The 24,731-nt window shown below is 39.8% G+C and overlaps 1 protein-coding gene across 20 annotated transcripts in view; it reads right to left on the bottom strand.

Annotated features, from left to right (window-relative positions):
- Positions 1–24,731, bottom strand: part of NRIP1 (nuclear receptor interacting protein 1) — a 147,197-nt gene that overhangs the window by 35,663 nt on the left and 86,803 nt on the right. The gene's annotated exons all lie outside the window — the stretch shown is intronic.

Raw genomic sequence — 24,731 nt, 5'->3', positions numbered from 1 at the left:
CAGGTCCCACAGACCACAATAAATTGGGCAGAGGGTCAGCCCCAGCAGCAGTCCAGTGCAGGGGTGCAAGCTCCCAAGCCAAGCACAGAAGGGCGGCCAGTTCACCAGCCCCCAGGCACTGACAGAACAAGAAGTCTAGAAAACAAAACCAGAAAATAAATAAATCAGGGGATAAGATTAAAAGGATAAGATTAAAAGTAACATACAACCACCTCCAACTATGGTTAAGACAGTTGCACCAATGCCTTTATGTTTAGGTTTCTTTTGAATCAAAGAAACAAGTCTGAGGAACAGAATTCAAGTTCCAAGATGCCTCCTACAATTAGTCTTTCCAGCCAGCTCACAGTAATTTCAAACTAAGTGAAGTTGCCATTTATCTTGTCAGTTCTCTCATTCTCTACTCTCTAATCTCAAATCCACCTTCTTTATATCCTTGTGCCTAGCGACCGCACTGATTACTGAGGATGGTAGTCCACATCTCTTCCAGCAGCAGCTCTAAAACAATACCTGTATAGTTGTACTATAATTCATATAGGTACTCTCACACACATATATTTATGCTAACGCATTCACTGAAATATGAAATGTGGTAGAAATTAAGTTACTGATCTCCAAGAAGCAATTTCCTATAGCTATCTCTTGATCTCTAACCAACATAGAATATTTCACAGTTAAAAAAAAGAATAAAACACCCTTGCATTCATAACTCTGATAAGAGAAAGCATATACAGCCCTTACTATAAATAGATGTAAAAATGTTCATTTAAGAGCAGTTGCAGTAATGCTCATCAAGTTTGACATTTTCCTTTGAGTAGCATATGGAAACTGTAGAGTGCTGAAAGAGTTAATGTGTTTAGAATTCAGTTTCCATCATACTGGGTGACTATCTCTTTAAATAATTTAAATCCTCTCCATCAACTACAAAGCTGTTTTGAAGCCATTTAGCTTTGTTCTTTACATGTGTTCTAATTAAGAAATGACCTTGTCATCACACACACCAGAAATCCTGGATTATTTCCTGCAGCAAAAATCTACGAAGCCAAAAAAAAAGACAAAAAAAAAAAAATATACACTTCTTTCTTTCTTTAGTGAGGAACTGAGGAAGTTGTTGGTTGGCTGAATGCTGAAGCAGTTTCACCGCATAATTTTTTTGTGTGTGTTGCTGAATGTCACAGGGCGGGTTAGTGTGACCTTGAGCTGCATCAGCAGCACAGCAAGGGTCGAGATGCCTGCAGGCGCCCTTGTACTGGATTTGCAAGACAAAAACCTTCAAACTGGCTGAAGGACATCTTAAATCTCTTCAAAGGTTTTCCGAACTAATCTGGGCTGCTCTTAGCCGGATCTGTGCCAGTGTGAGAGGCAAAATTAAAAACAAGGTCTTTGACAGGATGCTGTCTCCTCTTAACCCTTCTCAGGCGGGAGGCAGCCCATCACAGCCGCGCTGGAGGGACACTGCCATGATCCATGGCGAGGAGCTCGGTTCAACCGGCAGCATTCTTTCATAACACAATTATGCAAGCAACCATTCAGTAGGCACAGTGCTGTTATTAATACTGAACATTCAGACGGTTCTCCACACAGCCATCCCCATCCCTCTCCTCGCCCCAAACCTGAGCTGCCACGTTTCCCGCTGGTGTTGGGTGCTGTGTCAAGGCACCGCAGGGACAGGCTCTGGCTGTCCCCAGGCTCACTCCTCAAGTCGCTGGCAGAAGAGAGGGGTGCCTGGCCCCCCATCATCCCAGCCCCTCCACAGACACTGTGGGTGAAGATCGTTCTTCCCATTCAAAGTGGCAGCTCTTACCACGATATGTTTGTTGTGCATTTAGGCGAAGCAGATAGGAGGAGGAGGGTCAGGAACATGCAGAGGGTTGCTTTGGCAGGCATCAGACATCTTTTATGAGAAGCAATTAAAAAGTGTCCGCTCCTCATCTTAACCTCTTATTTCCTTCTCAGTCATCCTGAGCCAAGAAGGAAGTAAAGGAGAGGATATTAATATGCAACAGGCCTACCAAGACTTCGAGAGCATGACTGTACACGCTGGGGAAACAAAAATAAATAAGTTAATTGCCCAGCCTGACGGCTCTTGACTGCTCATCATCCGACAAGTGACGCGGAGGCTTTCTAAAAACTTGAGATATGCAGAGATAACCTCTAGGAAAGGCCCTAGGAACACATGGTCACTCCATGAAACCACAGGTTTACCCAATGAATTTGGCAGTGCTATTCTAATGCAACTATCAACACATCGAAGTGATGGATGCTTTCTTCAGAAACATATTTGCACATGGAATTCCAACCTCAGTTAAGAAAGGGTATGCCAACAGGAGCAGGTTTCTGTCCGCTTAGTTAGAAAGTAACAAGGATTTCCACATCTGAAAGCAGAGAAAAAACATCACTACCTTCCCCTCATCTGTTTTAGTGGTGGTGTTATTGGTCAGATTAAACTCTTGAATTTCTGCAGAAAAAAATAAATATTAATGTGTTAAAATAACCTCAGCTTAATCAAGAGGAGCCAGCATTGCACTTCAGAACTGTCTTTTACTATTCTAGGATATTGGCCAGGCAAGTCCTTGAGGAGAAGAGGCAGAAGGAGCCTCTCATACCAGCAGAGGGGGGTGTGATTCTTCTCCAGTTGAGCACTGAGGGCTTCAGTTAGTCTGGTTTTGTACAGTCATTTTTTAAGTGTTGTAGTCTACTGGATAGGAACAAAACACATTCAAGTTTACTGAATAAGGACACAGCTTTAACAGTTATGTCACAACTGTTATAACACTACCCTCCACCTCCTACTAAAACACATTAACTCCTGAGAACTGTGGCTCTTTTCACAGAATACCCTCCTTGCTAGAAGGCTTTTTAACAATTTTAAGGTTTAGTTTTCAGTAATGCCAGGGACGGTGCCTTCTGTATCAGCAGAGGAGGAACTCACACTCTATATAGAGGCTTTTCCACAGACTTACCAAGGTTTCGAGGGCGCTTGTTATGCTTGGACAGAGGGACACAGTGTTCCCGCAGTGCCTGGATGTCAGAACAAGCCCCAGGATCACTCGGAGCGGTCTCAAGGCTTGCTCTGCCCTGCAGACCAGCCTGGCGCTGCTCCGCAGCCACGGGGGAGCAGCAGGCTGGAGCTGGCACACCACCTCCACCTTCCCCCCACCCCAAGGCCTCTGGCAAACAAAGATGGAGCAGATCCACACATGGGGTTCATTGATCTTGTTCGTTTTGTGGCCTTCGAATGACAGAGCACCATACAGGCAACGAGCTGTGGTTTTAAAAAATAAAAGTTTGGCCACTTAGCCTGTTACACAATTATTGCTCTACTGGGTCTTACATTGTGTTTCCTAGAAAACTTTCCAGTTTACCCTGCAGTTACCAGGAAAAGATGTTAGGAAAGACCAGTTTAAGTAGCTCACATGTTACATGTTAGCCTAGCAGAAAATACTAAGAAGTATTTTCATGGTATGCACAGCTGACCATGGAACATCCGCAGTTTCTCAAGTTTCTCTAACATGTAACACAACAAAAATATCTTGCGGGTTTTCCAAACATCAGGTGTTGTGAAAACTCCCCAAACAAAAACAAAGAGCTGGTGTTGCAATGTTCCAGCTGAGCAGGGCGACTTAAAGACGCAAGGAAAGCTTTCAAGCCAGGTACTTGTTGCTGCCAAGTACAGGACACATTGTGTGGCCCTGCCAAAAGCAGAAGCCAAAACTCAAAAATACAGGGTTTCTTTCTTCCAGGGCCACAATAGTCCAGCAAAACTTTCCAGACAGAAGCAGCGAGTGCAGCTGCACAGCACCCACCCGCTCAGAAGCTACAGCAGCAACCTGCAGACCCAGCGCTCGGCCATCGTGACACCCTAACACCTGTGAAGTCAGGACAGTCATTCATTTCTAGTCCTTTGATTACAAAACAAATGGTCTTTGCGGCTACAGTTTCTCACCAACAGCAATTGCAGAGAAGATACAGGTTGTTCTCTACTCTCCTGGCTCCCTACACAGGTATACTCGCACAAGCACGTGCGAGCCCTATAATGGCCAGGATGGGCATTTCACAACCCATCTAAGTAGAGGTTGTCCACAAAACCTTAGTTCTGCCATCTCCTAACTGCTGATTCTGACTATACAGTGTTAGTGTTCTTTAAGCATAAGGGAGTTGTTTTGTATGCAGTGTACCTCTACGCAGAAGAAATAAATTATAAAGACAGCAGAATTTAATATAACATATTCTCTTCTCACCTAGTCAACATTATTAAATGAAACCATATCTGCTAAAGCAAAGATGCTACTGACAAAAACATTCTCTTGGGAGCAAATGCAGATACTCCCATTGGTAGCGGTATTAACAGGGAACAGTTGGAAAATTTTCCTGAGACCATGTCACCAAAACGATGCCGACCCAACTTCCCAGCAGCATCTGAAGCAGCCCTGGTCTAGCACTGCATGTGAGAATTTTCTAGAGACAAGACTTGTAAATTATGATTCTCATTATTATACGTTCTGCTATGCTGTTTATGAGACAGCTACAGTGTAAAGCAATAACAATTAATTTTAAGTGCAAATTAGGTAAGGGGGGGCTACTTATTTTATGTAGCTTGCCTAAACACAAAATTTGATAAATTGTTCTTTATAGTGCTAATATACTAATATATTAGTAGTACTAATACAGTAAAAATAACTATGCTTTCATGAAATCTATCACCAGGTACAAACCAAGTGGTGAAATAACAGATAAAGCATTAGCACAGATGTATCTTAGAATAGTTATAAAGAAAAAGAAAAATGTAGCTGAAAAATGAAGGTGAATACTATTATGAAGTGTTAGGTACATCTACTTAATTGTCTACATGAATTCTACCCATCTTAACTAAAGTCTTGGAAATCAGATGTGAAAAAGCAAAGGTAGAGAAGCCCTATTAGAGTATTCATTTCAGGCATACTTAATATAGCTAGCATTCTTATACTAGTATGCAATATACTACTTATGCTAGTATGTAAGAAATTAATATTTTAACTACTGCTTAAGAGTAGCAGTTAAGGGCAAGTACTGAATAACGTAGATTAGAGTGATCAAATACAGTGATTCTTTCCATAACCACAGGTGGAAAATGAAGTGTTAATAGATCATCAGTGTTTATATGGTGACTACGGAAACAACCTTGTTCTACTGAGATCTCCAGTTAATACCCAGGGATCTTCTACACCTTGCTAGTAAGACCAGACATTTAATTCACATCTCTCAGATACTCACAGCAACAATTTTCTGCAAATGTTTTGCCAAAAGCAGTAACTTCTAAACATGAGGCCACCTCTCCACGAGGAGCATCTCAAACAAGCGAGGTGGACTGCTTGCACAGACAGCACTGCTCGGTTTGGGTGGTTCATTGCCTGCTTCAGACATCTCAGATATCCATCTAAGGACATTACCAACCTTCCATATTACATACAGACATGAACGTGGTTTATTCTACTGTTTAACTTGTGTCCTGATCAGGAATTACATGAGCATTTGCATAAGAATGAGGACTGTATCCATATTTAAGATTAAGTGTGTTTTGCTGAATCAGAGCCCTGAACCTTAATGCAGGTTTTTCTCATTGCTGTGCCAGTTTATTTTATTCAGTACTAAGCCACCAACAACCTTTGAGTTCTTCTGCTCAAGGTCATTTTTAACATTCACAAGCACAGCTTTTTGGCTGTCTGCAGAGCAGAGAATTTTTGTAAGTGCATTTCAGAGCACAGTGATGTCTGGAAACATCTTTAAATGGTGAAAAACATCCTTTAAAGTTGCCTTAATCAGTTGTCTGTTAATAATCCTCCTTGGCTACCTTCATTACTGTAGGCTCTAATTTAGCCTTCAATCTCTGCAGCCACCCATATCTGGAAGGTATAAACATGATGTAAAATCAGTTCCAACTCCTGCAATCTCAAAGTCTAAGCTACACCTCCCACTCTCAGCCTTTGAAGGCATCCAGTAGAGAAGCAGGTCCTTGAGCTCCTTCCTCTGCTCTGCCAGACACAACCTTTTCCACATTTGCACTTAAAAGGGGGGTGGAGAGCTACCTACATTTAACCTTTGCATTATAAAAAAAAAAAATTCCACAAGTTCCTTTATATTATGTTTTATAAAATAAATAAGGTTTCCTATTCCCCAGTCCTGTTCTTTTATCACTCCAACCAACCTCCTTAGGCTTCTGTATCACTTCTTCCTTCTTATAATTAAGGAGGTGGGATTGAGGGGGAGGAAGTAAGCATTTAGATTATACTTTTGATTGTGCTGTATTAACTATTATTAATATTTTGTCAGCACCTGATTGCTAAAGAAATATCACAAGCCTGGGGAAAAAAAAAAAAAAGTGGCATTACATCGCCAACAGTCACCTTCAAGTACTGTTGTTTAAAGACTCTTCTATTGTCTTTGGAAATCTCAGACATCATTACAAGCAAGAAGCAGCATACTGATTACACAAAATACATCTACTTATGAGAAGTGAAAAACTGGAATTGTCTAGCAAGCAACCATCTTTTGCATACATGAACTTTATTTCCACGTGTGTGCATCTACATTAGAGGTGCACACTTTAGCTTGGTACCCCAGGCCATTCTGAGAAGAGAGTAAGAAGCTGACAACCAGATGAGCACAACAGAAGAATTAATTACACTTGTACAGTTCCAGCAAGGATCACGCTGTAATACTGTTGCCATGTGTCCAACAAAATAGCTGAAGCCAACAGCAGTCAGCAGTGATTCCTCATTATTGAGTGTATTTGGGTACTCAGTTGCCAACTGCATTTCCTCCTCCCCAACACGCTTCATTTTATCTTCAATGATACTAATTCCTAGGTCAGACAGCAACTCAAACCTCTTTTCCAGCTAGCAAGAGAGTCAGAAATCCATCTACCACACATATTGTATTACTATTTTGTTCTTTCACTTCACAACATTGTTAATGTAGGATTGCAGGTGCTTTGCCCTACACTCAAGACAGGGATTCCCACTTCACCACATCCATCTAAATTTGCAACATATTACGCTCCCCCACCCTTAACCTTAGAAATTAAAATCTTTATGAATCTCTAACACGTCTGTAAGTTTTAGACAACTTCACTATTTCCTATCATATAACTCAGACATGGTATTAAATCTCACACTCAAGTCAACAGAAGCTTTAGCAGGAGCAAGTTAGATTTATCTTGTTTCTAGTCAAAGCCAGTGCACAAGCATAGGTATGGACTGAGACATCAGAACCAGTAAGGTTTTTGTTTGTTTGTTGTTTGGTTGTTTTCCTTCTTAAGATAAAGAAAGTACTCAGACAATTATCCTGAACTATTCTCTTCCCTTTCTGAGAAACACTAGATATACCCTTTCAGAAACAAAGCCTCTCATTTGTCTTGTAGTAAACATAAACCCTCAAACCAAACACATTGCCTCAATAAAATAAACAGACAACAGCTCCATACTCAAAACCATTTTTTAAACTATAGCAGATCTTGCTTAGTGGCTTAGGAAAATATGGAGCACAGTAAAACTGTTCTGCTTTTTCAGAAGACACATTATGTTTGTATTTAGTACACACCACAAAACATAACTCCAGTTTCTCAAAGTGTAAAATGGTCCATTTAGGTTTGTCTAATTCTTAATACTTAGCCAGTAGTACAACTATCCCCACCACCACCTCCAGGCTGATTGATTTAGAGAGTCAGAAAAATGGAACTTTCAGAAACTTTTTTTAAATGCACCCAGAGATTTCAAAACATTTGCAAGACTTTTGTCACTTTGCACTTATTTTCATTTATGGATGACTAACATGTCTGTGTACCAAACAGAGATAAAACACATTCTTCAAGATGCATGAATCTACATAAAACCACAGATTTGCTAGATTAAAATACTGTGAAAATTGTTTTCTTCAAACAAAGACAAAAAGCAACTTAAAATCATTTTTTTTCAGCTTTCCAAGCTTTCATTAACACCACAAAAGTGGTTTGAGCTGTTGGATCTGTACGTAATGTCCATAATAATGAAAAACAACATTATTTCATTTTTCCTGCTGTACAAGTGAACTACTATTGAGAAACCATGGATAAGCAGAACATGCAATATTGGGAAAATGCAAATGGACCACAAATTTCAAAAATATAAAGGAGGTGGAATGTTTTGGTTACTACTTTAGATACAATTTACATCCTTTATAAAATAGTTGTATACATAAATATCAGATGTTATCCTACAGGTTGTTTCAGCTTTCAGTGGTTAATGGATCCGCCATATTAGAGAGAGAATGGACACAAAACCGTAACTCCTTCCTCCTTGCAACATTCTGAATGTTAGTATTAACAAGTACCAACCAAAGCATCACCAAAGTACTGACCATTTTAAAAAAAAAAAAGACCTAATTTCTTTGCTCACAAGAGCAAAATTAACATTACGGTACCCCCAAAAATCATAAGACAGCCAACAAATCAAACAACTGTAAACATTGAATTCACCCACACAGATGGCTTTACATTGTGGATCCCAGCGTTACCCAAAGGATCTCCCATGCTCACGAAGCAGCCTTCCCCTCTGATCTGTCGCATTCACCATCGGAATATAAAGAACAGATGAGAAATGTCTGTGGGAAGAACCTCATGGAAAATTTCCTTCCCTTAATTCTCTTCTGTATGAGGTTTTCCACAGCAGTAGCAATTTGGCTCTGGAATATTCATGCTCGCTACCACCTGACATCAAGGTTCATTTCTCTGTGAAAGAGTCTCAAAAGGACAATAAAGTAAAAGCCTGAACACTTGCAAGCAGCATGTAATAATGCAGAAAAGCAGTAAAGATTACTCCTGCCCTAAGTAAAGGAATAAATAGAGAATCATGGAAAAGAAACTACTAAGATCTTCCAAACGCTTTCTACTTAAGAACAGAAGAACCTAGTCATTAAATGTAACAACCATCAGCATCTAACATGCATTTCTTTCAAGGCAAGCTATGTCAGAAATTAATATAAAACATTTCTTTTTTCCTTTTCTTTTGGACAATCCAAACCGGAACGCCCAAGCTGCAGCTTGCTGGCCAGATCCAATCCACTGTAACAATTCATATGGTCAGCTGCCCGCTCCTTGCTGTCCTCCCCAAAGGCTAATTAGATATGGGACGGAAGCAGGCCAGGGTGAGAGGAATCACTCTCACACCTGATTCTCCACCACTATGTCTCATAAGGACCTGTAGCCTCCCCTCTATCAAGAACCTGCACGTAGATTATCATGATTATCATGCAGGAGTGACAGTGTTCACAGAGCTGTCACATGGAGCAAAATTCACATAAGTTCACAGGCACATCTGTGACCAGTCCTGCGTGAGCATGACTGTATACTACCCTTACATTTCTGTTACAGTACATATACACTCCATCCTAAAGCACTTAATCCGTATGGCTACGGACACCATTATCTGTGGCCTAGACACTGTGCTGCCTAGAGAGGCTGGGCAGTAGTTCTCCAAACCAACCGGTTTCACACCAATCCAGGCAACAAATGCCTTAATTTAGGATGAGCGTCCCTGATCATTACAGGTGGTTGGATGGGATGACCTGTGACGGTCCCTTCCAACCCAAACTATTCTATGAAAACAGGCACAGGTCGCTGAGGAAGGCTCTCCATGCTCACCAAGTAAGATTCAGCTAGAGTGAGAGTGACTGCCAGCTGCCACCACAACTCAATCGGGGCATGCATACTAATGCTCTTGGACTGCTGCCACGTTATCCAGATATGTTTTATTATAGCTCATCTCCTTAAAGTGCAAGACATTTATCTTTGATTCTTTCAAAATGAGGAAAGAAAAAACCCACACACCACCCTGATACTTGAGAATTGGTTTTAGAACAGCTAAAACTGCTTAAACTGGGTCACTGCAAGCTCTTCAAGCAAATGTTTCTTTGCCATCAGCTACAAGTAACAGCACTACGCTCTTGCCTTATTAACAAACTTTTCTGAAACATAAGTGCTAGAATTTCTAATAACAATCAGGTAAGCTTCTAAACACGTTTTTTCCATTTATCAGCAGGAGGTTTCAAAATTAAAAATGCAACAAAAGAATTCTGCCTATGCAATTGTCCTCTATTTTACGGAACCTTACAACAAGCATATGGATAAGTACTAAAGACAACAGTGACTGAACCTGAGCAGAAGAAATCTCATCATACTAGTTGGGAGTGAGGGGGAAACAGACACGACACAACAATGACACAACAGAAGGACAGATGGATGACAGACTACACACAAGGGGTTAAACACATGACAACGGGCGAACACAAAACTTGTAAAATTGAGATTATTAATTCACGAGCAGATTAAAGACCATGATTGAAAAAGAAAAACCAAAAAAAAAAACAACCAAAAAAAAAACAAAAAAAAAAAAAAAAAAAAGAAAAGAAAAAGAACTCCCAGACACCAACCATCCATCATTGGAAATATGAAGATCTCCCCGTTCCTTAGGTAAACAGTGAAATCAAGAAATGCAAATGAGAAAAAGCATCATTTCAAGAACAATGAAGGCTCATCAATACATGTTTTTAGAACAAAGCTACTGGATTGTATACTATTATTTTAAAATAAATAAAACAACCCCTTCCCAATATGTTTTTTGAGGATGAACTGTATAAGATATCCTGAAAGAACACAATTCCTCCTGGAAACCTGAGTGTCAGCGGTGTGGAAAAAAAAAGTATACTTAAATTAACTTGACCAATTAGTCATAAAAATTTGCAAACCCACATTGAAACAGGATTTACTTGTCTTTCATAATGGTAAAGAACATGCAGAAAATTCTTTAATCCACTCATCAAGAAAACAACTTTCCACTTCTCAGTTGTTTGCTTTATTAGATTTATTTCCTGTTTCACTTTAAATATAAGAAACTTCAAAAGTCGTACTTTCTTACAATCACTAACACGACATATAAATGTCACACAATGTCATTCACCAACAGAGAAACACCGATTACATGCGTTGTATACACCACACTACCAATTCCCACAAGAAAAACGCCAGGAAAGGGCCAAAACCTTTGACTAGTTTTCTTCTGCACTTACACAGCTGAGCATCTCCATCAGAGTAGTTAAGGTTTCAGTTTCTAAGCAGTGCTCTATACAGGTTCACTAAAAGCACAATACAAACCTGGACATGGGTTGGAACTCTGGTTTCCGGGTCTGTCGCTATACATAAAATATCAGCTGCACATAGCATTTACTCTCTCCTACCTTGTTCTCTGTTCCTGTCACCTCCCCCTAATTTGTTGCCCAAAAAATATTTGTTGGACAAAACATTTCCATGCTTTAAAAAAAAAAAAAAAACACAAACATTAAGAAGTTCTATCAAGTAAAGTTTACAACCTGCTGAACTTGCTAATGTCCCCATAAAGGACTTCTTTTTTCTTTAGTCAGATGTAACACACTATAACACTAGTTCTGTGGATATTAACAAAAACACTGAATATGCAGTCTTCTGTTGCACACACTCAAAACACAACATTTCAGAAAAAAAAGTTCTTGGCAGTGCATAGCTTGATGTATATACGACGGCTTTATATGGAGAAAGATGCAGAAGCTTTTAACCTGTTTCTAATAGGGATGCTCTTGGCCAGAACGCTCTTGTTCTCCTAATGTCTGTGACACAGCTGGGGAGCACAAGAGGCAGAACATTGCTGTTCCCCCGAGAAGGGCAGGAGTTGTTCCCTGCAGGGGGAAGCTACACCAGAGGATGTAGCTGCTTCCCACAGAGGATGGAGAGTCAGAGGTGAGACCTGGTATCTGCTGGTCCAGCCCTCCAGAGCAGCCACCAGCGCAGCTCAGCACCTGGGTCAATCTCTTTGCTTTTAACAGTCGCAGAGAAACACACTCTGGAGACATTCAAAACCCTCCTGGACACATTCCTGTGTAGCCTCATCTAGGTGTTCCTGCTCCGGCAGGGGGATTGGACTGGATGATCTTTCGAGGTCCCTTCCAATCCCTGACATTCTGTGATTCTGTGAACCAAACCGCAAAGTGATGGTTTTCCATCAAGTTCTGCCTCTCATAACAAAACCTTTGCAATGGACATATGTAGTCACAAATCCCCCAGTGAAACTCAGATTTTGCCAGGCCAAACTTGTCTTTTCATCACATTTTTCTGGGTTTGTAAGCTTGTGGAAAAAATTACTCTAGGAGAAGATAAGAGAGGAAGTGTATTTTAAATAACCTGCACTAAAAAAGACCAAAGGATACAGTTCTTGCAGGCAAAAGAAAAATCGTTGTTGTCATTTTTGATCTAAATAAGGATACAGATGTCAAGAAAAGATTCTACAAAAGGTGATACATTATCTCAGACATTTGTAAGGAAGATGTTAAAGGATCCAGGTTGATTTCTCATCAGGAAAGGAGATATTCTAAGATGACTTGGAGGTTTCTAAAGTCACATAGAACAACTGAATGAAAATATGAGTAAATAGATGGGTCCTGCAGAAGTATTTAATGCTAAGGGTATTAGAATAAACTGTTAGAGGTGGCGACTGAAGTAGAAAGTTTAAATGAGCTCAAGAAAGATCAAAATTAATTTCCAAGTTAATGATATAGCAGCAGCTTCAAAAAAAAGATCACTTTGCTTTTTGTTTATACAATGTAAGTCTTAATGTTACATTCCATCATTTTAGTGCATCTTCTGGGTCTTTAATATTGTATACCATTTGGATTTATTAAAAAAGTAGGTCATACGTCCATTTTATTAAAACATTACAATGATTAATCGCAAGAAGGAAAAATTAACTCCATAGCAAACATGCAGCACTCATGCACACATCAGACCAGCCTTCCCAGAAACCACATTCTGTAGGCCTGGAGCAGCCTGAGTCCATCAGATATGACTGAAAGGCATCCTGAGGAGGATGCTCCCTAGTATTACAGCTGCCCCAGACTGAAATCCGCATGCGTGGCCAGGTCTGATGTCTTTCCCACCTCATTTTCCTCCTCTCTGTTACGCAAGAGGAATCATTATGCATTTCAAGGCTGTTAGACTATTTGAGCTTTAATCTATGCCTGCGAGATGACCTGAATACAGACCTGTGGGCTATGCTGAGGCTCAGGCACTGTCAAAGGTTTGTCCTAAGCTCTCAAAACATCTGATGCTGCGTCTCTTATTTTCAAGCTCTAACTCAAGAGCAGACCCGTTTGAATATGGATTGAAAGATATGCAGAGGATATTCAGGAAAGTAAACAGTGCTTAGGGATACTGTCAAGCCAAGCAGTATAAATGGAGCCCAAAAAAAACAAAAAGGAAAGAAAAAAGATACAAAAGAAAAGGCAAAGATTCAGAAAAAAAAAGACAAAAACCACGAAGAAAGCACACCACCACAAACAAACAAATAAAATAAGCAATAGCAAAATGAAAAGCAGGGATATTAGGAACTAAAAAAATGCACTGGATTTAATCCAAATACTTCTAGTCAGCCATGTTGCAAACAACTCTTGCATTAGTTCCTACATTTCAATCAGCACGCACAGACTCACCCAAATAGCTCTATCTCAATCCACATCAGTTTGGTTTTGCTACTCAGCTCTAGATTACATCCTTGACTTTCCCAGGACTGAGAGACTTTATTAGAGTTTGGTCATACAGTGCAGCTCATCACCCTGTGCACTTTGTGGACCAGCAGAGCCACTTTCTCTCAGACGTCTCCAACCTCCTCAGCCACATCTTCTTCAAACACTTGCAAGTCAGTGCCTGGGTCACTCACAGCCCCAGGACAGGAGCAATCCCTTAAAGGCTGAAGGTCAGATCATATATATGAGGATGGGGAGAAGACACGGCATGGCAGGAAAGGGGAAAAAAAATTAAGGGAAGAAGAAGAAAAAGGAGGAAAAGTAGTATTTCCAACTATGGAGTGTCAATTAGAAAAAGAGAAGCACTGCTTTAAAATATAATTTTAGGCTTTAAAACATATTAAGTGAAGAATCAGCCTTACTAGTCAATTAGCTAGCTTTACTGGGTATGAATCCAGCTGCTAGCATTACTTGAGCTTACTCCGCCCCCTCCCTCCCCCCAATCACAGTTTCATTGTGAAAGAATGTAATTATTATTTTCATTACCACATGCATACATTATAAAAAGGAGCCTGCACAGAGACAATGAGCACTTTAAGAAAATACATGTAATAATGAAAATGATCTGTTTATGTTTTTTGCAATAAAAATGAAGACATTTTCAACAAGGCTACCTTTTAAAGTGTCCTACAATAAAATCAAATTATTCATAATAGTGATCACTAAATTTGACACCTCTCATTTTCTTAAAAAAGAATCAGTCCAGCAGCTTAAATTTTTATACAGCTTAAAAATCTTATTTTAACTTCCCTAACAAAAATTGCTAGAAAAATTTAACTCAAACACATTTAACAATAACAGAATATTAAAGCTTTTTTTCCTAAAAAGAAAAAAAAAACAACAAAACAAACACAAAAAAACAACAAAACAAGCAAACAAACAAACAACAAAAAAAAACTCCGCAACACACAAAAAAATTACAAAAGAGTTTCAGAGACATTCATCATACTGCATACCCAGAAACAATACTGCAGTTGCCATATAATATGCTAGTATTCCAAATAAACTTCAGGAAAATTTGAGGAAAAAAAAAATAAATTGAGTTTGCATGGAAAATAAAGGTACATGTATTTATCTTTATATTTAGGAGTTCTGTAGCATGAACAAAAATTTCAAAGCCCTGAAGTAATAAAAGCAGATTTGTATGGATATGATATAGAAAAAAAGTGAGAGAATAGTAACATCTGCTTAATACTCCTAGGCAAACAAAAGATTAAAATTACTGACTTTTAGTAATAACAAAACATGAGTCCTTGTGCTTGGTGTGTCCCTATTTAACTATGCAGCACACCACTCCAGTTTCACCCAGGAACCAGCCTCAATAAATCATTTACTTTCCATGGCCCACCAAAGGCACAGCAGGTGATTTACAGGTAAGCACCAGAACTGTCACCAGAATGAACCCCCTGCTGCCCAGTAACGGTGTCCCCACGGAACACATTGCCTGACCGCTTGTCACCTCACCTGTCAGTCAGTCACTGCTAGACGGGGACAATTCAGCAGGCTACTCTATTTCCAGCTCTTTGAAGGTGCTTTCTGCTTCGGAGCTGGGCAAAACCATACATGTGCTCGCTTCTTGTAGTGATGCTGCAGGATCCATCCTCAGAGCTCAACCCGGCACTGGTGTCCACAGAAATCAGAGGAGCTTTGTTTCTGCTGCTCCCAATACACTTTCCCCAGGGATGGTGGTGTGTGAAGAGGTGGTACGGGGGTGATGCCCTCAGAACAAATTGTTAGCCCTACCTGGGCAGATCTCTGGAGGCTGTGGAAGGCCAACATCCACTTTGAAATGGTGTGTTGAGTCTCTACTAAACTGGGATGGAGGGCATCTGACACTTAACCACAAGCCATAATAACAGAGCATCCTTGAATTTCCATCCTTAGATGTGGATGCCAAGCCAGAATTCACTTCACCAAATAAAGCTGTTTACAGCGTAGGTGTCTGTATCTGAACAGTCATGTTAGTCTCCCTTTACAGCCCACAGGAAGAAATAGGCTTTTCTACTGAACTCATCCTATGGAACATGTCTAAAGGAGGTCAAATGAATCACACTCTTGAAGTGCCTGTTTCTGTCCCCAGCCCGGTAAGAGTTCAAAAGGATTCCTGTTTCTCTTTGCTGAATATATATAGGGTCTTCCCCCCACTTTCCACTCAAGAGGCAGACATCTATAACACAGTGGCATGGATGAGCAATTTAGGGTCCTGCTTAAAACCTAAAAAGCCAGAAGCATCATGCATCCATCACACACAGGTGCAATAAATCACACACTATGCCCTAGCGCCATCTTAACCCTCTCCATTGAAGAATCAGTAACAAAACACTGATCATTTAAGTTCTCAGTTTCCCACTCACTATAGTGGATGCCTGCTAGTGGGTAACACCAGTCCTTCACATAACTGCTTTTAGTTACATGACACCAATCAGCATGTTTATTTCAACATATTCAGCAGCTTGAACTTTTTCTTTCAGTACTTTTCCCCTCAGATGTCACAAGAATTGCCTCACTCCAGGTAGTAACTCTTCTCATTAGCATAGAAACCTCCTCTCTTTGTTGCCAGTCTTCAAACAAGACTTGCCAAAAGATCTTTCCCTTTAGATATGACCTATATATTTTCTTCTAGTTTATTTCCTTTAAGTTTTCCATTTCTGAAGTCTTTTTCCTTTTGTTCTACACCTTTTTTAAAAAAAAAAAAAAAAAAAGTATTAACCAAAATCTGCTGAAACCAGTGAATATGCAGCTCACTTTGAAACAACACTTCATCACGTTTATCATCTCTGTTACCTCTTATTTTTCCATATTGAGTTGTCATTTTTATTGGATAGTCAAGAACTATCAATATTCTCACGTTCTCTAATTCTACTTCTGTTTTATTTCCTAACATTTTCTAGAAACAAGCAACTTTTTTTCCTTATTTCTAATCTTTAATTCCTCGTTTTTTTCCCCATACACTGTGTTCCTGAAACTCTCCAGAAGCCAGACTGACTGGAAAAGGGTTAAAACACATTCAGGAAAGGAAGGTGGTTAGACATCTTCTGTCCTGTCCAAAGCAGACTTGGAAGCTGAACTCCCTCAGCCTGTGGGACCAGGCAGTCTCTCACCTGAGCAAAAAGAAGCACAATGTAGGCTGTACTGTTAGAAATGGGCCCCAGCTCCCTGAACTAAAGTTTAGGGCTTCAGACCAAATCTATCCCCCCACCTCTCACTCCCTCATATACTCCTATAACCATAGTCATCTAGGTTGGCTGTTGGGCATTTGCTAATAAACATTCAGATATCTCACTGTAGTTGTAAGAGAACAGAGTTTTACCAGGCAAAAGCGAAGACTGTATTTATATTCCAACAGTTCACTCCAGCTTTGGTGTGCAGTTGTCATGCAGCACTCCAGACAAAACCCTTCCTTCTTAAAATTACTTTAACTCCTGAATGTTTTTCTTCACTGAACTGACCTCATCAGAAATAACCCGGCTAGGAAAAAAGCATCAAACACCTTCTGGTGGGATAAAGCAGACCCTTCTACAGTCTATTCAGCTGTGAGGCTTGGGAAGGGTACTTCAAGCTTAAAGAAGTTGGTGATAGTTTTAATGGTTTGACAAATCTCCTTTCCCAGCAGGAAGGAAGCTTTCTGTGCCTGGCAGTGAACTGCAGAGTCTTCCATGAAGCTGAAAGAAAACAGCACTTATCTAAATTTAACTTGCCATACTTTCAAACCGGTCTGTGTGAGGAAGTGTCTTTTGCTTTCATTTCATGCAAAACGTTCAATTAAATTCTCTCAGGAAAAAGGCCCTTTTATGTATAAAGGCATGCAGGCTATTTTTTTTCTTTAAAATACATTTTGCTTGTCTTCCCACATGGCTCAAGTGAAAAATCTTAGTGTAGCTATTATAAACCCACATTAACCTGCCTTTCTTCAGGGGCAAAGGAGAAGAGGAGAAGCACTGAACAATTCCTCATCTCCATAGGCAAAGAAATAAGATAGGCCTGGCGCTGAGCCCGCTCAGCAAGCTGACTCCACCAGACCAGGTTGGGAGCACATTCCACAGTCAAAAGTCCTTCTCGAAGAACTTCCTGCCAATGGCTACTTGACATTAAAAACTAGGATGATCTAGGTCAAGTATCCCGGTTGACATTAATTGCTATGTTGGCTCAGAAAAGCAGGCAGCCTCTCAGCCAGAGCTCAAGTCACGTTAGGCTTAAAAGCAATCAAGGCCAAAGACTTGAATTGCACCCAGAAGCCAAAAGGAAGCCAACACAGCTGTTGAAGAACTGCCCGAGCGTGTTCTTGCCACCCATGCCCTCTCCGCGTAGGCAGCTGCTGACTTCTCAAACTGGAGCTTCGTAGCACCGGTCAAGTGCGGCCTCAAGAACAGGCCAGCCTGCAGCCTCAGGTGGAGGTCACAGTGTCAGACATGGCCACCATGCTGTGGAACACGCCGAAGTAGACTTCTCTGTGTCCTGATGCAGAAGGCTGGGAGAGCACTGGCTGTACGTATCCCAGAATAAAGAACCCAGCAAATTCCAACACACTTTATATAAAAGGACAGATTAAACACTCCAGTTTCTAGTGAACTAGTACGATGTGCCTTTAGCACTCTATGTCTGTTTGCTGCTACTTATATCTCCACATACTCTGAACACAAAGCATGTGCAACATCCAGTTGGGAAGATGACATGGAAAAGCAAATCATCTTCTCATTGACAGGAGCACAAGACTGGGTGACTCACAGTTATCCAGAGAGGTCAATGAGTGCTTCAGAACACCATGTGTGAGAGTGGTGGCTAAAAACACAAAAACACCAACACTCCCATAGACCATGACTGCTTTTTTGCTTTTCTGCTTTTTAAACAGAAAATGCAATTCTCTTGGACTATTGTATGAAATAAAAACGGCTGCATAGTGGTTTTTTTGAAAGCAAAGTAGGTAACAGTGCTGATGAATTTGGAGAAAGAGAAAGCAGTAAGAAGATTGATCAGCGCTGCAAGGAGACTTACAAAGAAATATACACTAGTTTTTTTCTGAGCAGGATGAGGGATGGACAGACCACACAGTAACAAAGTAGTCAGTGCTACCACTGGTGATGACACAAAGCCAAGAACAAAGGATTTTAAAACCTAAAACATTATTCTGACATCAAAGAAATTCTAGATTGTTTTGTTTATTTTAAGGGAAGATTATTGATTAGCAACAGCAGTAATTTTGAGAACACACCTTACTAATGCAAACAAGAAAGAGAGGATTCAAATTCGTATTTTCATTCCCAGAGTTATCATCACAGCCAATGCTGAGAAGGTCAGATCCTGGAACCACTGCCCATGCTGAAGAGTATCTCTTTCTACATATTCTTCCAATTATTTCTGAATTATTACTTACAGTAGATGAATAAAATTTCAAGGTATATAACAAGCTCACATAAAGAATAGAGTCAACTCCATGAGTCCTTGCCATTAATATACTTTCCAAAGCTACAGCTGGAAAACTAGAGTCTCATCCACACAGGTTGAATAACATTGCCTTTTATACAACAGAGATAAAAGGAACAGATTAATTTTTAAAGAGTAAAAGATGAAAATATATAGTTGTACTCCATAACTCATAGCAGGTTTCCAAACTGTAATCAATATTTTCCTTTGCATTTAGCCACTGCTGAATCTTAATGCTTTTTAAGCATGGAAGTGCCAGAAAAAAATAATTTTGTAATAGATAACTGTATTAGAGGCTGACTGTAGTTTTTGGAGTTCCTTGCAAACCCAATATGGGTTAAGTGCGCATTTATATTGTTATAAAACTTCTTAACATTGCTGTAATACAACAGCTCAAACAACAGACCTTGAGTGAATACTTAGCGTACAACCTGATAGCTACATGTAGATCCAAACAAACCTGGAAAACTGAAAGTCTACAGCAAGTCCAACGACATTTGTATTATTTCATTCAAAAGATTAAGAATACGGGTGTCAAAATATACCTTTCTAAGCAGGAATAATATTTGAAAGAAGTAATTTATCAGTCAAGCCAACTATTTGGCAATTTCAGCATGTGCAGTACTGTGGACCATTGAGAGCTCAGTCCAATGACAACACAAGTCAGTAAAGATAAGTAGCACTTTGTGTAAATTTTCTGAATAACTTATAATTTCAGATTTGGTCCCAAGTTGTCATGACAAGGATAATTTTGTAAAAATCTAGCCAGTGCCATTAGAAAACAAACACCAAAAAAAACCCACAACCAAAACAACAACCAATACCAAAAAACACCACACACCAAACAAAAACCCTGAAACATAATGCCTTAATTTGTTTTTCCTGTTGTATACAGTGCATACTGTTCCAGAACCACACAAGGAATAAAATGTTCCAAGTATGGCAACAGTCAAAATGAACAATTCTCAAAATAAGCCAACAGGAATCATCATAGTCTGCCTTTATTACAGGGAGAAAGCCTAGTCAATCTCCCAGTGATCACATTTTGCAAACTAGAAGACATCTGTTCTTTACCCATCTGGACATGGGGAAAAGGTTCTTCACTGAGCAGGTGGTCGGTCACTGGAACAGGCTCCCCAGGGAAGTGGTCACAGCACAAAGCCTGTCAGAGTTCAAGAAGTGTCTGGACGATGCTTTAGCCCTATGGTTTAGTTCTAGGTAGTCCTGCAAGGAGCAGGGAGTTGGAGTGGATGATTCTTATGAGTCTCTTTCAACTTGAGATATTCTATGATTCTATATCCATATTTGCAGTCAACAAACAGTTGATAACCTATTGATACTTTAGAAGTGTTTTGATTTGGAAATATCCAATCTTGCCTTTTCTGTGCTTTCATTTATTTATGTAAGGATAGGTCTCCACCAGTCTTCTGAGCAGAGCTCTGGAACACTGCATACTGAACAGGTATTACATACACAAATTCCTAGTGCAGACGACAGCTGCACAGATTAAAGACTGATGACAGGAACCAAGAACACCAACCAGCAAGTCCAACTTCTGTGTTAAAAGAAAAATGCCCCCGGAACTGCAGACCTCAGTGCATTTTGCTCAATCCTGTTATGTGTGGCAGACAGCTATGTCCCAGCAATCTATAGGGGAATAGGTCAAGCTTTAATTCGGCTTTTGCACAGCCTGGAATTGCCCGCCTGTATCAAGCGGAGAGGCCAAACACTATCCAGGGTCCCTTAAAATGGCTAAATAGGAGAAATGCAAAAAGGGCTTCTTCAATTCAGTGCATTGGCACTAAGAACACAACGCAGTGCTGAGAACACAGCGTACACAACTCCACATCCCCCTTTGTGATTCACCTCTTTAGAAGCACCCATTTCTGCTTACAGATTTATTAATTTAGCACAATTTCATCCTCGAGCCCCCTACCCTCATCTCTCTGCTACTGCTGTGAGCGATGCTTCCACACCATACACACAAAAAAAACCAGGAGGGGAGCATCTAAGAGATATTAATCTCATTTTGATTCACAAGAAGCATTGCAATGAGTTGTTAATATGTTAAGGACTTAAAAAATAAAATGCTTGTTTTTTCAGCAGCATAGAAACTATAGCCTTTTAAACTGCATTTCTGTGAATGTGTTATCAGCATTTCTAGACAAGTACAGAATCAACTCCCAGACAGAATATTTTATTACTTGAAATGCAGACACTGCTTGCTTTTGCCACACCTCCCCTAAGAATATTACTTCAGTTAAAACAGAGTATGTTCTCTAAACTATTAAATAAATTTAAATACTTAAATCTTAGGGGGGGAAAAAAAGTTACTTTTTTTTTTTTAAACACAAAATCTATAAAGTGGTAAACCAAAAGCAAATTTTCATTCTGTCTACTTACTGTTAATTCAGTTTGGCTATTAGCTGAAAATGTTTTCATGTTTCTGAGTCAGAAAAGTCTCATGAACCTGAGCTTATGAAATTAGATCTGCTTCTTGTGATTGATACCTTCTTATCCAAATTACACTAATGTTTTCAGGTATTCCTACTATTTTTTCCTACAGAGTACTTCTGAATGACAGAGTAGCTTGTTCATTGTAATGGGAACTTCAAAAGTTTGTTCCATTCCTCATAAATAATTTAAGGCCTATCTTCTTCACCTGTTATTACAAACTTATGGGAAATGGGTGGTCTTCAGTTTGTTTGGTTGGTGTTCCTTGTTTAACACTCAGAAGTTATTGTGGTAATACATGCCTTTTCAAATAATACTAGGCTAGCATAGTCACTTAACCATAGTACGGAGTTTCATTTTACAATGAAATAATGTAACACATATGAATCAGACTTCTGATTAAAAAAAAAAAAAGCTTTAGCAAAACTAGAGTAGAATCTTATAGGCCTGACTCAAAACATCTTCTACCTAAACACCTGATTACATTTTTTTCTTTATTATGGAGAAGTGCTAAAAATAACTAAAATTGGAAAAACAAGACAAAATACAAAAAAAAAGAAAACAACCTCCACCAAACCAAAACCAGAAAGCTTCCAACACTGATACAGTCTCTCATAAGGAACACTCCTCTTGTTCAGAGAATCACCTAACATATGTAACTGTTTTGTTTATCCATCTCTTGCTCCTGTTCTTGATCATCTGCCCACAGGCTCAGGTGAGCCTACAGGCAGGGGCAATAATAAAAGTAAATTAAACAAAACAACACAAAAATCACTTTCAGCCCCCCACTTCCCTTTACTTCTACTTGTGCCCTTTCATGAATCTTTTCCTATATATCCTCCACCTCCCCCCCAACTCTCCGATGGGCAGCAGCACCCTCTTTCCTGATCCCGCAGTAAGCTGGCTCAGACAACAAAAAGAACACAGACATACAGATTGTTAACAGGGCAAATAATTGCACCTCCTTAAACCGCGTAATATTATACTACTGCCTATGTCTGTACCAGTGAAGTGGCTGGACTGATGGGCCAGGGATAGGACTTCCCTGCTCAGTGAAAATGAGCTGGAACATCAATCTGTGTACTTGGTCTTTATAAGGATTCACTCTCGCTAGTCTCTTGTATTTCCATATCTGATTAACTGAATGTGCCCAAGCTTTCCCTCACATATGCAACATCACCCATCTGTACAAGCAAAATCTCCTGTTATTTGACACTAGCTTAAAATGAAAATTGATTAGCAGAGGTTAGACAGCCCCCACTGATAACAACATTGAATTTCAACTCTATCAGCCACGTACACGGGTAAAGGAGCATTTGCCCCTGTATTAAAAGGTCAAGTAAGAGAAGTACTTCAGTTCCTTAAACTAAAGCACAGGTCATGTTCTTGTTGCCTTCTCATCTCTAAGTCTAGCAAGTTGACAGAAAAAAATCAAAACCAAAATGAGGATATTTATTCTATTTGTTTCTGAATGAAGACTGCCTGGTAAGAGGGTTACCTGTTGTCTTACTTGGTCTTAATTTTGTTCCTGACTGATCCACAGGCTAGTCTAATGCAGAGCACTGCTAGGAAGCTGTTGCCTTTCTTGCACTTTTTTTTCTTTTCTGTATTCTACTGTTAAGTAATGCTTCCATGCAACTACAACCAGGTGTTTTGTCAGCGCTAGACTGAACATCCACCCAGGAAGGCTTGGCATAAGCCTGCAGGGCTCAGGGATGGAATATACTCTTGCCACAGACAGAATCACAGAATGGTGACCTACCTCCCTTCTGGATGCTCAGTCCAACTTAAGTCCCCACATTTTAGTCCCACACCTGTAAAATTTTAACAGTCCCATTCTTACTCTGTTTCAGTGTGTGCTATGTGGTTTTATGCTCAATAACACAGTTGAGTGCTATTTCCAGCTACAGTTTCTCTAACCCTGTATTACAAAACTATCATGAGCATATGAAACAAAAACCACAGTTAGACTTTGGTAGGGGGAATCACTTTTTCATTGGATACAATCTACTCCTTCCAGGAAAAGAAAACTACAATAACCAAACCACCGACTCACAGGAGACCCTACAGTTTCACCAGTTTTCTTGCTGAGCTCCCCCTGAAATCAGTGCATGGTATGGTTAAGAGACTGTCCTCCTTGGAAAAGGCACATTTACTCCGATACAGCTATTAAAAGGAAAAAATAAAATATGTGGTAGTTAGCATATTAAAAAATTGTTGCCTGTTGGGTCACCAAAAAAAAAGTTCACTTTCTGCAGGTACAGTAGGACTATTTCCCCTAAATTTGGGTGCATTCCACTTTAATCTGATGTTCTCACACACTGAAAGCTTACAAGAAGAGCAGGAAGCAGTGAAAGCAAACCAAGAGAGGTTTCCCTCATAAAAGGAATAAATATTTTTAAGCATCATGAATGTGCAATTCGGCATGTTGAAAGAGATGCATAGAGCTATCCCTTTTAAGGGCCTCTTTTAGGACCAAAATCTTTTGTTGTCTTTCTCACAGGTATATGTCCACATGCTCAAATCTATTTTTAGAATGTCTTTCCTAGATTAATTTTTAAACTCAAGACTGGATACTTTTTACCCTCTTTCTGCCCAGATATCCACATTGAGCCTGTCTGTTCCACTGCTAGAGGCAACAAGGGCATGGAAGTCAGTCTGCCACAGGTTTGCATCCCACCCTTTCACATAAAGAGGAGAAAAAACAAAATGGGGAGTCACCCTTGCAAAAAGGAACAGGGTGCAGCTCTTACAGGCCAAGACCCATAACTTGATACAGCATGCATGCTATTATACCTACTTTCTGTCACAGTAGGTGATGTAAAACCATCTAATTAAACACTGCAAGGCTTAAAAGAGGAAAAACACAGCACCGTTCCCAAGCTTTTATAGAAAAGAGTATAAATAAGCATACCTGCCTTCATTCATGAGGTAGCCAGCCTGTATTCTGTAACAGAATAAACCCACTACAGACTTGATAGTCTAAATACATAACTAAGACTTCTGGCAGTTTCCACTAGATATAATTCAACTTCTACAGCTTTAGCTATGCCTGATACAGTTCACAAATGCAACAATTTTAACAAAAGTCTGTTTATATACTTTTATTTAGAAGGGTCTTGTACCTGAAAGTGTGTGCATAACACACATCTTTTGAAAGGAAGGACTTCCCACAACCAGCAGTGACAGTGTGAACTATTTAAAGAAGAAGTAAGTTGCTTTAGAATAAGCCAGCTCTT

This window comes from Columba livia, chromosome 1, assembly GCF_036013475.1.
Source record: "Columba livia isolate bColLiv1 breed racing homer chromosome 1, bColLiv1.pat.W.v2, whole genome shotgun sequence".
Classification (NCBI taxonomy): domain Eukaryota; kingdom Metazoa; phylum Chordata; class Aves; order Columbiformes; family Columbidae; genus Columba; species Columba livia.
This window is presented reverse-complemented; position numbering and strand designations above follow the sequence as displayed.